This window comes from Labrus bergylta, chromosome 2, assembly GCF_963930695.1.
Source record: "Labrus bergylta chromosome 2, fLabBer1.1, whole genome shotgun sequence".
Classification (NCBI taxonomy): Eukaryota; Metazoa; Chordata; class Actinopteri; order Labriformes; family Labridae; genus Labrus; species Labrus bergylta.
Genome location: NC_089196.1, coordinates 34101239 through 34118564, shown reverse-complemented (window position 1 = coordinate 34118564; position 17326 = coordinate 34101239). Strand labels below are relative to the sequence as shown.

The 17326-nt window shown below is 41.1% G+C and overlaps 3 protein-coding genes across 3 annotated transcripts in view; 2 read left to right on the top strand and 1 right to left on the bottom strand.

Moving 5' to 3' along the window:
* LOC136181104 (NLR family CARD domain-containing protein 3-like) overlaps nt 1-17326 on the top strand; it is a 724139-nt gene that overhangs the window by 749 nt on the left and 706064 nt on the right. The window lies entirely within an intron of this gene.
* LOC136181112 (protein NLRC3-like) overlaps nt 1-17326 on the bottom strand; it is a 693514-nt gene that overhangs the window by 107756 nt on the left and 568432 nt on the right. The gene's annotated exons all lie outside the window — the stretch shown is intronic.
* Nucleotides 1-17326, top strand: part of LOC136181115 (NLR family CARD domain-containing protein 3-like) — a 51178-nt gene that overhangs the window by 24185 nt on the left and 9667 nt on the right. The window lies entirely within an intron of this gene.

Sequence of the window (17326 nt, the reverse complement as noted above, 5' to 3'; positions counted from 1 at the left end):
GTCTGCAGACGACTGACCAAGACAAAGAATATCACACAATATATACTTATCTTGCTGAGGGCGTGGAGATGGTATCCGCCTCCTCCACATGGGCTTTATAGATCCATCTATGTCCCACATGGGCCTGATAGCTCTAACTATGTCCCACGTGGGCTTCACAGCCCCAGCCATGTCCCATATATTGCCACATGCTATTTTCAGAAGTTAGCAGTAAAAAAAAACCTACTGCAATGTCATGTCTTCTTGATAAATGGGGTATATATCTGGCCAACCATCTTGTGACCGGACATCGACACACCAACACAGCATGTATGGCAGGTTTTCTTGGAATGATGGTCCTTTTTCTTGTATTTGTCTCTCCTTCACCTCTCGTAAATGTCAGGTTAGCCTAAGATTTATTAATTAATTACCCCAAAAGCGAGCTCGTATGAAACTTGAGACCTCACTCTTTGACCATGCAAAATTTCATCTAAGCATTAACTTTTTTCACTCTATCCTTGATGAGTTTCACTTTGTAGGCTCAGTTTGAATTCATGTGCCCTTCTGCATTTCATCCTTAGTTGATTGTGTTATGTTTATAATATGCAACCCTCACACTATTATTATTTATTTATCTAATTTGCATAATATGTGTCTTTTAGTTCATCATTATACTGAAATACTATTATGATTATTCATGACCACTTTATATGAATGTTGATTATATAATATAAATACATGCCTTCAGGTGGGACACTACAGATGCTAGAGGATCAATTCAAAAAAGTTCAATTCATAAAAGTTTAAATAAAATCATTTAAATTCATCAAATTAGAACAAGAAGGAGATGATGACAGATCTTAAAAAAGAGTGATTCATGTCCAAGTTACAGACTGTGCAGTGAATACATTCAGAACCTACAACTACTTTAATACTTCAGCTGGATAATCAGTCTGACAAGAACAGAACATCTGAGAGTAATAAATCATCTACTATAAGAGAGAACAGAAGATTAGATCATAACACCAGGTGAACCAGGTAGATGTGATGTTAGTAGACTGACAGTGAGGTGATGATGATGATGATGATGATGAAGGTGAACCAGGTAGATGTGATGTTAGCAGACTGACAGTGAGGTGATGATGATGATGATGATAAAGGTGAAGGTGAACCAGGTAGATGTGATGTTAGTAGACTGACAGTGAGGTGATGATGATGATGATGATGATGATGATGATGAAGGTGAACCAGGTAGATGTGATGTTTGTAGACTGACAGTGAGGTGATGATGATGATGGTGATGATGATGATGATGATGATGATGATGATGATGATGATGAAGGTGAATCAGGTAGATGTGATGTTTGTAGACTGACAGTGAGGTGATGATGATGATGATGATGAAGGTGAACCAGGTAGATGTGATGTTAGTAGACTGACAGTGAGGTGATGATGATGATGATGATGATGAAGGTGAATCAGGTAGATGTGATGTTTGTAGACTGACAGTGAGGTGATGATGATGATGATGATGATGAAGGTGAACCAGGTAGATGTGATGTTAGTAGACTGACAGTGAGGTGATGATGATGATGAAGAAGGTGAACCAGGTAGATGTGATGTTTGTAGACTGACAGTGAGGTGATGATGATGATGATGATGATGATGATGATGAAGGTGAACCAGGTAGATGTGATGTTAGTAGACTGACAGTGAGGTGATGATGATGATGATGGTGATGAAGGTGAATCAGGTAGATGTGATGTTAGTAGACTGACAGTGAGGTGATGATGATGATGATGGTGATGAAGGTGAATCAGGTAGATGTGATGTTTGTAGACTGACAGTGAGGTGATGATGATGAAGGTGAACCAGGTAGATGTGATGTTTGTAGACTGACAGTGAGGTGATGATGATGATGATGATGATGAGGATGATGATGATGAAGGTGAACCAGGTAGATGTGATGTTTGTAGACTGACAGTGAGGTGATGATGATGATGATGATGAAGGTGAACCAGGTAGATGTGATGTTTGTAGACTGACAGTGAGGTGATGATGATGATGATGATGATGGTGATGATGAAGGTGAACCAGGTAGATGTGATGTTTGTAGACTGACAGTGAGGTGATGATGATGATGATGATGATGATGATGAAGGTGAACCAGGTAGATGTGATGTTAGTAGACTGACAGTGAGGTGATGATGATGATGATGATGATGAAGGTGAACCAGGTAGATGTGATGTTTGTAGACTGACAGTGAGGTGATAATGATGATGATGAAGGTGAACCAGGTAGATGTGATGTTAGTAGACTGACAGTGAGGTGATGATGATGATGATGATGAAGGTGAACCAGGTAGATGTGATGTTTGTAGACTGACAGTGAGGTGATGATGATGATGATGAAGGTGAACCAGGTAGATGTGATGTTAGTAGACTGACAGTGAGGTGATGATGATGATGATGAAGGTGAACCAGGTAGATGTGATGTTTGTAGACTGACAGTGAGGTGATGATGATGATGATGATGATGATGATGATGAAGGTGAACCAGGTAGATGTGATGTTTGTAGACTGACAGTGAGGTGGTGATGATGATGATGATGATGATGAAGGTGAACCAGGTAGATGTGATGTTAGTAGACTGACAGTGAGGTGATGATGATGATGATGATGATGATGAAGGTGAACCAGGTAGATGTGATGTTTGTAGACTGACAGTGAGGTGATGATGATGATGATGAAGGTGAACCAGGTAGATGTGATGTTAGTAGACTGACAGTGAGGTGATGATGATGATGATGATGATGATGATGATGAAGGTGAACCAGGTAGATGTGATGTTAGTAGACTGACAGTGAGGTGGTGATGATGATGATGATGATGATGAAGGTGAACCAGGTAGATGTGATGTTTGTGGACTGACAGTGAGGTGATGATGATGATGATGAAGGTGAACCAGGTAGATGTGATGTTAGTAGACTGACAGTGAGGTGATGATGATGATGATGATGAAGGTGAACCAGGTAGATGTGATGTTTGTAGACTGACAGTGAGGTGATGATGATGATGATGATGATGATGATGATGATGATGAAGGTGAACCAGGTAGATGTGATGTTTGTAGACTGACAATGAGGTGATGATGATGATGATGATGATGATGATGATGATGATGATGATGAAGGTGAACCAGGTAGATGTGATGTTAGTAGACTGACAGTGAGGTGATGATGATGATGATGATGATGAAGGTGAACCAGGTAGATGTGATGTTAGTAGACTGACAGTGAGATGATGATGATGATGATGATGAAGGTGAACCAGGTAGATGTGATGTTTGTAGACTGACAGTGAGGTGATGATGATGATGATGAAGGTGAACCAGTTTGATGTGATGTTTGTAGACTGACAGTGAGGTGATGATGATGATGATGATGATGATGAAGGTGAACCAGGTAGATGTGATGTTAGTAGACTGACAGTGAGATGATGATGATGATGATGATGAAGGTGAACCAGGTAGATGTGATGTTTGTAGACTGACAGTGAGGTGATGATGATGATGATGAAGGTGAACCAGTTTGATGTGATGTTTGTAGACTGACAGTGAGGTGATGATGATGATGATGAAGGTGAACCAGGTAGATGTGATGTTAGTAGACTGACAGTGAGGTGATGATGATGATGATGATGATGATGATGATGAAGGTGAACCAGGTAGATGTGATGTTAGTAGACTGACAGTGAGGTGGTGATGATGATGATGATGATGATGATGATGAAGGTGAACCAGGTAGATGTGATGTTAGTAGACTGACAGTGAGGTGGTGATGATGATGATGATGATGATGATGAAGGTGAACCAGGTAAATGTGATGTTTGTAGACTGACAGTGAGGTGATGATGATGATGATGAAGGTGAACCAGGTAGATGTGATGTTTGTAGACTGACAGTGAGGTGATGATGATGATGATGATGATGAAGGTGAACCAGGTAGATGTGATGTTAGTAGACTGACAGTGAGGTGATGATGATGATGATGAAGGTGAACCAGGTAGATGTGATGTTTGTAGACTGACAGTGAGGTGATGATGATGATGATGATGATGATGATGATGAAGGTGAACCAGGTAGATGTGATGTTTGTAGACTGACAGTGAGGTGATGATGATGATGATGATGAAGGTGAACCAGGTAGATGTGATGTCAGTAGACTGACAGTGAGGTGATGATGATGATGATGATGAAGGTGAACCAGGTAGATGTGATGTTTGTAGACTGACAGTGAGGTGATGATGATGATGATGATGATGATGATGAAGGTGAACCAGGTAGATGTGATGTTTGTAGACTGACAGTGAGGTGATGATGATGATGATGATGATGAAGGTGAACCAGGTAGATGTGATGTTAGTAGACTGACAGTGAGGTGATGATGATGATGATGAAGGTGAACCAGGTAGATGTGATGTTTGTAGACTGACAGTGAGGTGATGATGATGATGATGAAGGTGAACCAGGTAGATGTGATGTTTGTAGACTGACAGTGAGGTGATGATGATGATGATGATGATGATGAAGGTGAACCAGGTAGATGTGATGTTAGTAGACTGACAGTGAGGTGATGATGATGATGATGATGATGATGATGAAGGTGAACCAGGTAAATGTGATGTTAGTAGACTGACAGTGAGGTGATGATGATGATGATGATGATGATGATGATGAAGGTGAACCAGGTAGATGTGATGTTAGTAGACTGACAGTGAGGTGATGATGATGATGATGATGAAGGTGAACCAGGTAGATGTGATGTTTGTAGACTGACAGTGAGGTGATGATGATGATGATGAAGGTGAACCAGGTAGATGTGATGTTTGTAGACTGACAGTGAGGTGATGATGATGATGATGATGAAGGTGAACCAGGTAGATGTGATGTTAGTAGACTGACAGTGAGGTGATGATGATGATGATGAAGGTGAACCAGGTAGATGTGATGTTAGTAGACTGACAGTGAGATGATGATGATGATGATGATGAAGGTGAACCAGGTAGATGTGATGTTAGTAGACTGACAGTGAGATGATGATGATGATGATGATGAAGGTGAACCAGGTAGATGTGATGTTTGTAGACTGACAGTGAGGTGATGATGATGATGATGATGAAGGTGAACCAGGTAGATGTGATGTTAGTAGACTGACAGTGAGGTGATGATGATGATGATGATGATGAAGGTGAACCAGGTAGATGTGATGTTAGTAGACTGACAGTGAGGTGATGATGATGATGATGATGATGAAGGTGAACCAGGTAGATGTGATGTTTGTTGACTGACAATGAGGTGATGATGATGATGATGATGATGAAGGTGAACCAGGTAGATGTGATGTTTGTAGACTGACAGTGAGGTGATGATGGTGATGATGATGATGATGATGAAGGTGAACCAGGTAGATGTGATGTTAGTAGACTGACAGTGAGGTGATGATGATGATGATGAAGGTGAACCAGGTAGATGTGATGTTTGTAGACTGACAGTGAGGTGATGATGATGATGATGAAGGTGAACCAGGTAGATGTGATGTTAGTAGACTGACAGTGAGGTGATGATGATGATGATGAAGGTGAACCAGGTAGATGTGATGTTTGTAGACTGACAGTGAGGTGATGATGATGATGATGATGATGAAGGTGAATCAGCAGCTTCTTTGTTTTCTCCACAGCTGAAGATCTTTGACTGGATGTGACTTCAGCAGCTGAACTCCATCAGTGTTGTTGTAGTGGCAGAGTGCAGCTCTCCCAGCAGGGGGCGCTCTGCTATGGATCAGTGTGAGGACACAGAGGAGGGAGTCCCTCCCTCTAAAACCTCTCTGTGTGAGGAACATGAAGCTCTGAGGTGAGGATCTCTAACTGTCCATGGCTGTATCCAAATTGCCAAGTACCTACTCAATCTGTCTGTAGTCAGTACCTACTATCCGTGCTGTATACTGTTAGTACCTACTATTCAGTAGGTGCACGTAGACAGATATTTGTTCCAACTTGATTCATTCAGTATGGAAGTGGCGTCATTTATGTTACCCGAACCGCCCGCATACACCGTTTCTTTTTTTTTAAGCTTTATTCAAGAAGAGTAATGTGCATACAGTCAGGTAAACAAAACAATATCACAAGTAAAAGACAGATTAAATTTCTAAATAACATACAGTGACCTACATAAAGAAAAGTACAAATGAAAGACAGTAATATACAGAATATAAAACAAACCAATAAAGACACATTTAAATCGTGAAATCATTATTTAAATAGAGAGAGAAAGGTTTTATAATAATGCAGACATCTGTGTTCTGTTCTTAATTAAAAGTAGTGATTTCAGTCGGGACTTTAACTCTACATTAAAAATGTATTAAATTAATCCACACTCGTTTGTTTTGATTTGGAGGCGAACGTGGCGATTTACGTTTAATTCGCACAGCATTGTGGGTAAAATACAATTCATTTCCTGAAAGCACGCATCTGATCCATACTGCATAAAACCCAGAAGTTAGTATTCATACTGAAATGTTCAGGATACTGAGGTGGACCCAAAATATGCATACTGAATTACCACGAGAGTTTACTGAACTGTGGCTATTCAGAAAGGGCCCATGACTCTTCTCCATGTCACAGCTCAGCACTCACATCACTCCACCTTCATCATCATCATCATCATCACTGTCTCATCTGCTGCTCACAGTAACTAATAATGTTGTTTTTTGTATCAGGATGCAGGAACAGAGACCAGACTCTCCTGGACCCAGCTGTGTGTCCATGAAGAGTGACCGGTCTATATATCGCTTTATTGGCTTTAAAGATGGACGTTCTGCTGATGGAAGGTGAGATCTGAAATTGACAAAGAGCTCTGTTCTGCTTTTCTGTAGGCTCACTCTTTCATCCTCAGCCATTTACATCACTCTCAGTCTTCAGTCCATGTTCACCTCTCCCAGGACTCGTACTTTTCTCCTGTTTCTCCTACTTCTCCACCAGAGGTCCTCAGAATTCACCTCCTTCTCTTCTAGGTTTCAATAGCCCAGACCTTCCCTTCTACTCTACTCACCTGTCTTCATTTTCCTCATCAGCTTCATTTTGTTTTCTCACCACTTCATGATCATTGTGTGCTTTGGTTCTCCCATCTAAATGATGTCAGTCTGAGGACTTTGTCCCAGAAGTGAGTTCCAGGTTGAGGTTCCTGAAGTTGTTCTGGACAAGTCCTTGATCTTGATCTGTTCTGTATCCTAACAGTAGTTGCTGCTCGTTGTAAATGCTGCTCAGTCTCTAAATGTACTATGGGAGGTAGAGGCTTCAGTTATCAGGCTTGCTCGTGGTACCTACAGTCTCTAAATGTACTATGGGAGGTAGAGCCTTCAATTTTCAGGCTCCTCTCCTCTGGAATCATCTTCCAGCCGGGATACGGGAGGCAGACACACTCTCTATTTTAAAGAATAGAATTAAAAGTAACTATACATTTTATAGTTAGGGCTGGCGCTGGTGTAGACCAGCTCCTAGTTATGCTGCTATAGGCTTAGACTACTGGGGGAACTTGCACCTTGAGCTCCTATATCTCCCTCCCTGTCTCTCTCTCTCTCTCTCTCTCTCTCTCTGTTTGTGAGATCATATTACTGCATGTTGCTATCTGTAAATCTCAGCTACTAACCACAGAATCTTTCTGAGCTGTGTTTATGTTTAAGTCGTCTTCTGTTAACTTTACTTTCATCAGTCTAAAGAATTTGAGGACAGACACAGTGTTGGCTGTATTCTGAGTGAGATACTGTTCTAATAGAAACAGAGAGAACCGTAGAGAACTTCAGCTCTGCCTCCTGATTACTGATTATCCATCTGCCAGTTTAAACTGGAACAATCTGATTAAAAATGATCTTTGAAACAAGATCCAGGGTGTGGTTAAAACGATGAGTAGGTTCGTTTACACCCTCGGTGAAACCAATAAAGCCTAATGACATGAAAGCTGTGCTAAGGCTATCATTATCAACATCCACGTGGATATTGAAGTCACCTACAACAATTATTTTATCACTGCTAAGGACTAAATCTGATAAAAATTCTGCAAATTCAGATAGAAATTCAGAATATGGGCCAGGAGGGCGGCAAACTACAACAACTAGAACTGGCTGAAAGGTTCTTGAGACTGGATGTGAAAGACTGACCCCCAACTCATACATACTCCGTGTGTGCTGTGGTCTGTCAGCGCCACGATTTTGCTCTGTCGGACGGCTCACGCCTGTTCACACTGGATCCGTTTCTGGGACGTCAGCGCAGCAGAGCGTACCCATGACACATCACAGGAGAACTACAAGATCCCACGGGAATAAAGAGAAAAACATGCAAACAACATGTTGCTTTGTCTTTCTGAGGATACATTGTTGTTAATTCGCTACCTGTTTTGATGTAATGTTGATTAAGTGATGAAAAATACGATGGCGAGTCCGTATATTGTGTTTTATTTTGAAATTGACCGGATGCTCTATGCGTTTCCTTGTCTGACTTCTTGTCCGGGCTGTCATATTCTGTCCAGCTTGACGCGTTCCTGCAGCGTACGCCGACGAAAATAGACTCGCTGCGTATTTGAAACGGAGCAGAGCGTAGTGCCGTTGGTGGCACGCTCCGCAGACGGACCGCGGCGCGCCCTGTGTGAACACAGTGATTGACTAGAGTAGCAGCTTAGTACAACATAGTGCGCCGCGCTGATGGACCACAGCGCGCACGAAGTATGTGTGAATTGGGCTTAAGAACAAAGCTTTCAAAAGAAGAAAAATTCAGCTTTGGTCGAGGGTTAACTAGAAGACTAGAATTAAAAATAGCTGCTACTCCACCACCTCGTCCAGTGGTGAGGTATCCGGCCCGACAGCAGGTTTCATACGGCCCGTGAGACATTTTGGGAAAAAGGAGGAAATGTATTGAAAAATATTTTGAGATTTTTTATAAATTAAATATTTGTAATACGTATTTTCCCCGAATTCTATTAAAACGTGTATAATGAGCAATGTAAAGGTTGATATCATGATACGAATATTAATTAAATGGGGCACTTTGAACTATCTTCTCAGCAGGGAGTATCATAAAATGACAAGTGGCAAGATCTGCTCCTGCATTACGCTGGTAATACATCACATCAGAAAACAGGCTGAACACCTGAGAGAGGTGACACAGAATGCAGGTTTTCAAGAGAGATCGAAGGGGAGATATTTATTTAGTTTTATTTGCTCACAAGTTGCCAGAATTGTATCAGAGCCACGGGACTTAACGACAGGCACACCGCTGCACTGCACGCTCATCCTGACGGTCTTCAGCTCTGTTCACACTTCTTACCAGTTTCTCCTGTCTTGACTGATGGAAAACAAAAGTTTTGGCTGATAATCACAAAGCTTCCTATGGAGTGAGCCACAAAGAGCGGCTCGTGCAAATAAAAAACAATCCTCTCTGTCCTGTGTAACGGCCCAGACCGTCTCCTCACATCCAGACTAAGTGTAGGTTGTGGACACCGGCGTTGAGCCTGATGATAGACTTATTTTACCTCTGGTTATTGTAAAAACAGTAAATTAAAATGTATATTAACTGATTTTAATTACAGATGGTTCATTTTTAGGTCACTCAGAGGTGAACGTGTTGTGTTGATCACCTAAAAGTTTCAGTGTGACATCACTTCTAAATGCAGTAGACTGCTGTTGTGCCTTTATCACCAGCTTTAATCAGACTGTAAAAATATAACTATTACTGAACATTTGCTTATTTGCTTATCCAAAAACGATATCACGCACAGGCTGTCCGATCATACAGAGGTCCGCTGGTTTAACCGTGGAGCAGCGCTAAAATTCTTCCTTGAATTACGCACGGAGATGAAACAGATTCATGGCGCATAAAACGTCAGTGACAGAGTTAGATTACGATAGTGCGGACAAGTAGAAGAACGGACTGCCAGACTCATATCAGAAGTCGTTTAACTGAGTTTACTTAGTTGAAGAACGAGCACTCCACACGGAGCTGATCAGACTGCAGTGATCAACGCTGAAGGATAAATTCAAGTCTGTTGGTTTGGAAACATTTGATGCCTGACAGTGAAATACCTGAAGATGACTGTTTACATCAAAGACACTCTGTGTGTTTGTGACAGTTATTCATGTGAGCAGGTTTTATCTGTAATGAACCTTAACGAGTGCAAACTGTGCTGTGGCCTGACACACACACACATCTAAAGTCTCTCTCTCTCTTTCTCTCACTCTCTCTCTCTAGTAATGCACTGATCCCAGGGCAGCTAGAATAACCTGTGTCAAAGTTTGTATAACCGTGAACAGAAATATTAAAACATAATATAATAATCTCAAACAAAACATAATTAATGTTTTCTTCTGTAATGTAGTACATTTAAATATTTCCATGTGCCACCATGCAGTTTGCAATGACAGAGTTAACCCCTCTGCTTAATGTACTTTTACATTTTATGCGTTAACATGCAGTTTTCTATACAAGTACCTTTTTTTGTCTTTATTTTCTAATCATACATTAGCCTATATATCCATGTGCTGAGTTATAGTGATGTCTGCATAATTAGTCCGGCCCACTTGAGGTCTCATTTGAACAAATCCGGCCCCCGACCCAATAGAACTTTGACACCCCTGATTTAAACTAACATATTCATCTCAACACAGCCAGGTTTCAGTCAAACAAAGTAAATCAATATGCTGATATGATATCAGATCATTCACTAAAAGCGATTTGGAGGCTAAGGACCTAATGTTAAAAGTCTGCAGTGAATTTTCAGATTTTTTTGCAAAATCGTATTCGTAGTTTTGATCCTAATGAGATTTTGACAATTTACGCCTTTTTTTTCTACGTTTGGATGACTTATAAAAAAGGGTCTGGGCCGGGGGACAGACACAGTACCTATAGTATAACTACAGTTAGATTCAGAATTACAGCTATAGTGACTGGGAGACAGATCTAAGGGAGGCGCAGAGAAGCGTGTAAGACTGCAGCTCTGCCTCCTGGTCTGAATTCTGTGTTGTTGTCAAGGTTTTGGACTAATAACCTCTGCAATGTTTCTAGATAATAGAGCTGCACCGTCCAAAGTGGGATGGATGCCGTTTCTAGCTAGCAGACCAGGTTTTCCCCAAAAAGACAGCCAGTTATCTATGAAGCCCACATCGTTTGCTGGACACCACCTCGACAGCCAGCGGTTGAGTGATGACATGCGGCTATACATGTCATCACTGGTCTTATTTGGGAGGGGTCCAGAGAACACTACGGAGTCCGACATCGTCTTAGCAAAAGTACACACCAACTCCACATTAACCTTAGTGACTTCCGACTGGTGTAGTTGGGAGTCATTAGTGCCGACATGAATTACGATTGTATCAAATCTACCTTTAGTCTTTGTCAGCAATGTAAGCGACGTGGGTGTATGTGAAGGAATAAAGCAGTCCAAACACGTTCTGGGTCTTTCTCATAACTTTAGTCAGCTTCTCCGACGCACGGTACATTTCACAACTCCTCTTGTTCTTCCTTTTTCTCTCCTCTCACTCCACAGCTCACTCCTGCCTGAACAGCGCCCACTAGGTGGCCTACCTAATAACAGGATATTAACATTACTGTAAACACTTGTAACCAACATTATAGCAATCATTTAAGAAAATACTAAAGTTATGTCTGCATAGAGAAAGAACATAATAAACATATGTTTCTAACTTATTTGCATATCCCATTTTCACTCTTACAGTAACTTTAAATGAGATGCGATTTCGCCCGCTCTGGCCCTGGGTATACACCTAACTATGCCCGCTGACTTCGCTAGCTTCACGTTTTGGACTATGGAGTCTCCAATAATCAGAGTTTTATTCTCAGCGGGTGTGCCGCTGAGTGGAGAAAATTAGTTTGAAACGTGAAGTGGTTGGTGGGGGAACTGTGTGCTTCGATTTTCGACAACGCTTCCCTTAGATAGTAACTCAGCCACTGCCTCCCGGCTGCTTGGGAGCTACCGGGGGGGAAGCCAAGCTATCAATCAATCAATCAAACTTTATTTATACAGCACCTTTCAGACAAATTCAATTGCAGTTCAAAGTGCTTAACAAGAGTGCAGAAAAGTTGTTGACAAAAAGTAGTTTATAAAATCATTGATAAAATCATTGAGAGACTAATGCACACCAATAAGAATTAAAAAAAAATATATAAAAAAAAAATAAAATAAAATACGACACATAAAAGCAACAAGATATTAAAATAAATACATAAGAGGAAAATATTTAAAATTGTCGTAGGATAAAAAACACAATACAGTAATGTTAAGATTTGAATTGATATAAATCACTATATAAAAGCCAGACTGAATAAATGAGTTTTAAGACTGCGTTTAAAAATCTCGATATTCTGGGCTCCTCTCAGACCCTTAGGAAGGTTGTTCCACAGTCTTGGCGCGTAACAGCTGAAAGCAGCATCGCCAAAGGTTTTTGTCCTGCTCTGTGGAACAACTAAGAGAGAGGAACTGGCAGATCTGAGGGGCTGTACTTGTTCATAAACTAAAATCATATCTGATAAGTGGACTGGTGCAAGGCCATGTAATGCTTTATAAACTAATAAAATAATTTTAAAATCAATACGGAAACTAACAGGCAGCCAGTGTAAAGATTTTAAAACAGGTGTGATGTGTGCTCTCCTTCTGGTCTTTGTCAATGCGGCAGAGTTTTGTAGTAGCTGTAGCCAATTTGTTGTGTTTTTAGGAAAACCAGAAAGGAGAGCGTTACCATAGTCCAGCCTGCTAGTAATAAAAGCGTGCAATAGGCTCTCTGTTTGGCTCAGAGAGAGAAATGGCCTCACTTTGGCGACGTTTTTCAGGTGGTAAAATGCTGTTTTTGTGACACCCTTCACGTGGGCCTTTAAATTAAAGCCTGAGTCAAAGATCACCCCAAGATTCTGAGCTTCTTGACTTGGGTTGAGTCCTATTTTTTGTAATTTGGGGTCCAGTTTCTCTCTCTGAGCCTTTGAACCAATGGTTAAAACCTCTGTTTTGTCCTGGATGAGCTGCAAAAAATTCTGTGACATCCAGGCTTTTATATCTAAAATACAATTAAAAATGAGTCAATTTGTCTGGTGTCATCAGGAGACACGGCCACATAGCTGTGGAAAGAGATTCCGTGCCTCCTGATGACACCACCCAGGGGTAACATGTACATATCAAAAAGTAGTGGTCCTAAAATTGATCCTTGTGGTACCCCACTGGAGACCTCGTATTGTTTGGAGGTGCAGTCTTCTATCAATACAAAACATTTTCTGTCACACAAATACGAGGTGAACCAGTTAAAAACATTTCCAGAAAGGCCTACATGCTCACTCAGTCTATCTAAAATAATCTGGTGGTCAACAGTATCGAAAGCAGCACTGAGGTCGAGTAGTACCAGAACAGAAGGCTTGTTGTTGTCAAGGTTTTTTCTGACATCATTAACTACTTTTAGTAGGGCCGTCTCAGTGCTGTGGCGTCTCCTAAAGCCAGATTGAAACATTTCTAATGTAGTGTTTGAGGTTAAAAAGGCACTCAACTGATTAAAAACTAACTTCTCTAAAATTTTGCTTAAAGATGGCAGGTTTGAGATGGGTCTAAAATTACTAGATGTTAAAATATCCAGGTTCCCTTTTTTAAAAGAGGTTTAATTAAGGCAATCTTAAAATCAGTAGGGACGACACCTAGCTTGTAAGGAGTGATTTACTATGTCGAGGACATCTTCTGATACTGAATTAAAATTGGTTTTAAAAAGGGATGTTGGAATTGGGTCAAGGGAACACATGGATGGCTTCATTTCTTTTACCACTGTCCTGAGTGTTGCAGCATCAACCAGAGCAAAACTTTCCAACTTGACATCACTGATTGTACATGATACTGGAAAAAGTGCGGTGTGCTTGCTTTGCTGACAGATACCAGACCTAATGTCAACTATTTTATCCCTGAAGTAGCCAGCAAAAACCTCACATTTAGATCAATTTCAATCAATCAATCAATTTTTATTTGTATAGCGTCAACTCATAACAAGTGTTATCTCGAGACACTTTACAAAAAGCAGGTAAAATACCTTACTCTTTGTCTGTTAACATTACAAAAAAGCAGGTAAAAGACCTTACTCATTGTTATGTTACAAAGATCCGGCCTATCCATCATGAGCACTTTAGCAAAGCAGCAAAAGTGGTAAGAAAAAACTGCCTTATTAAAAGGCAGAAATCTTCGGCCGGATCCCCGGCTCATGACGAAACAGCCTTCACAGGCCTAGACTGCGCCAGGCTTGGAAAGGGATAGGGGGAGAGATGGGATAAGATGCAGGAAGAGGGATAGGGAGCAAGGGGGTGGGGGGAGGCAAGCCGTCCATCAACAATCCGGTGAGGAGGGAGTTGTTCTGGCAGGCCATCAACCAACGATCTCGAGGAGCCTAAGAGAGCTCAAGAGCTCCCAGGAAAATAGGCGGTTAGAGAGAGAGAGAGAGAGAGAGAGAGAGAGAGAGAGAGAGAGACTCTCAAGGTGCCAGTTCCCCCGGTAGTCTAAGCCTATAGCAGCATAACTAAGAGCTGGTCTATACCAGCACCAGCCCTAACTATAAGTTTTAAGTCTATTCTTAAAAATACAGACTGTATCTGCCTCCCGGCTGGAAGGCGATTCCAGAGGAGAGAAGCCCGATCACTGAAGGCTTTACCTCCCATAGTACACTTAGAGACTGTAGGTACCACTAGTAGGCCTGCATTCTGGGACCGTAATGTTCTCGAGGGGCAGTACGGCAGACTTCCCCCTGATGAGGCTAGACTGTATAGGGAGCCAGTGCAGAGAAGCCAAGGCAGGAGTAATGTGGTCCCTTTTCCTAGTTCTAGTCAGTACACAAGCTGCAGCATTCTGGACTAGTTGAAGAGTCTTTCGAGATTTACCAGAGCACCCTGACAAAAGAGAATTACAATAATCCAATCTGGAGGTAACAAATGCATGAACTAGTTTTTCTGCATCATTTTGCAACAGGATATTCCGGATCTTGGTTATATTACGAAGGTGAAAATAGGCTGTTCTTGAAATTTGCCTGATGTGAGAGCTAAAGGACATGTCTTGATCAAATAGAACTCCTAGATTCCTAACAGTGGTGCTAGATGCCAGGCTGATGTCACTAAGGACAGTAAAATCACTAGAAAAAGTATCTCTGAGGTTTTTAGGGCCTAGCACAATAACTTCAGTCTTGAGTTAAGTTGCAAAACATTTCTGGTCATCCAGGTCCTAACGTCCTTAAGGCACGTTTCTAGCTTACATAACTGACTGATGCCATCGGGCTTCATTGATACATAAAGCTGAGTATCATCTGCATAGCAATGAAACTGCATGGAGTGTTTCCTCATAATATTTCCCAGAGGAAGCATATATAATGTAAAGAGAATTGGTCCAAGCACTGAACCTTGTGGCACTCCATGGCTAACTTTGGTGTGCATAGAGGACTTTTCATTAACATGTACAAACTGATATCGGTCTGATAAGTAGGATTCAAACCAACTTAAAGCAGTCCCTGTAATTCTAAGTAAATGTTCTAGTCTGTACAACAGGATCTGATGGTCAATGGTGTCAAAAGCAGCACTAAGATCTAACAAGACGAGCACAGAGAGAAATCCCCTGTCTGAAGCTAGAAGTAGATCATTTGTAACTCTAACTAGTGCAGTCTCAGTGCTATGGTGGACTCTAAATCCTGACTGAAACTCCTCAAATAAACTGTTGTCATGGAGAAAGTCACACAGCTGATTAGCTACCACTTTCTCCAGGATCTTTGAGATAAAAGGAAGGTTGGGTATAGGATATAGTTAGCTAAAGTTCCTGAATCTAGAGTAGGTTTTTAGAGTAGAGGTTTGATTACCGCTACTTTTAATGACTGTGGTACATAGCTTGCCAGTAAAGACATATTGATCATATCTAATATAGAGTCGCTAACTAAGGGAAAGACTTCCTTAAACAGCTTGGTTGGTATTGGGTCTAAAAGACAGGTTGACGGTTTCGACGCAGAAATAATTGAATTTAGCTCTGAAAGGTTGATTGGAGAAAAACAGTCTAGATTAATATCAGGTCCTGGAACTGTCTCTGCCATATCAGACGTATCTGCACCAGGTAAGGGCAGGAGGTTACCAATTTTGTCTCTGATGTCTAGAATTTTGTTGTTGAAAAAGCTCAGGAAATCATTACTGCTGAGGGCTAGAGGAATACAAGGCTCAATGGAGCTATGACTCTCTGTCAGCCTGGCTACAGTGCTGAAAAGGTATATAGGATTGCTTTTGTTTTCCTCGATTAGAGAGGAGTAGTAGGCAGCTCGGGCGTGACGTAGAGCCTTCATATACTTCCTATGACTATCCTGCCAGTATAAACGAGATTCTACCGTTTTGGTCGAGCGCCATATTCTTTCAAAATATCCCGACGATTGTTTTAGAGTACGGGTTTCTGAGTTGAACCATGGAGCTAGTCTCTGCCGTTTGATAACCTTCTGTTTTAGGGGAGCAATCAAATCAAGAGTAACTCTCAGTGAATCCACTGCACTATCAACAAACTGATCTAGCTGAGAGGGACTAAAGCTATCATAACAGTTTCCAACAGGGTTGAATCAAAAGCAGCTGAAATAGTTTCCTTAAATCTAGCTACAGCACTATCAGACAAACTTCTAGAGAGCACATTTCTTTTAAGCAGAGATAATTCTGGTAGGACAAAGTCGAATGTAATAAGGAAATGGTCTGATAGAAGAGGATTTTCTAGGAAAACTAAGGTTTTGGATTTCAATGCCAGAAGCTAAAACAAGATCCAGGGTGTGGTTAAAACGATGAGTAGGTTCGTTTACAACCTGGGTGAAACCAATAATGACATGAAAGCTGTGCTAAGGCTATCATTATCAACATCCACGTGGATATTGAAGTCACCTACAACAATTATTCTATCACTGCTAAGGAATAAATTTGATAAGAATTCTGCAAATTCAGATAGAAATTCAGAATATGGGCCAGGAGGGCGGTAAACTACAACAACTAGAACTGGCTGAAAGGTTCTTGAGACTGGATGTGAAAGACTAAGAACAAGGCTTTCAAAAGAAGAAAAATTCAGCCTTGGTCGAGGGTTAACTAGAAGACTAGAATTACATTTTTTTTTTAAAAGATCCTGAGAGCACTGAGCTGTTATTGGTTGTGGGGTGTAACAGAGAATCTATTATCCTGAAAAGATGTCTGGGGCTGTTTATCAGGTTTGAGAAATATTCTTGCCTTGATTTTCGGATAGCTTTGTTGTAGTCTTTTATTGCTTCTACGA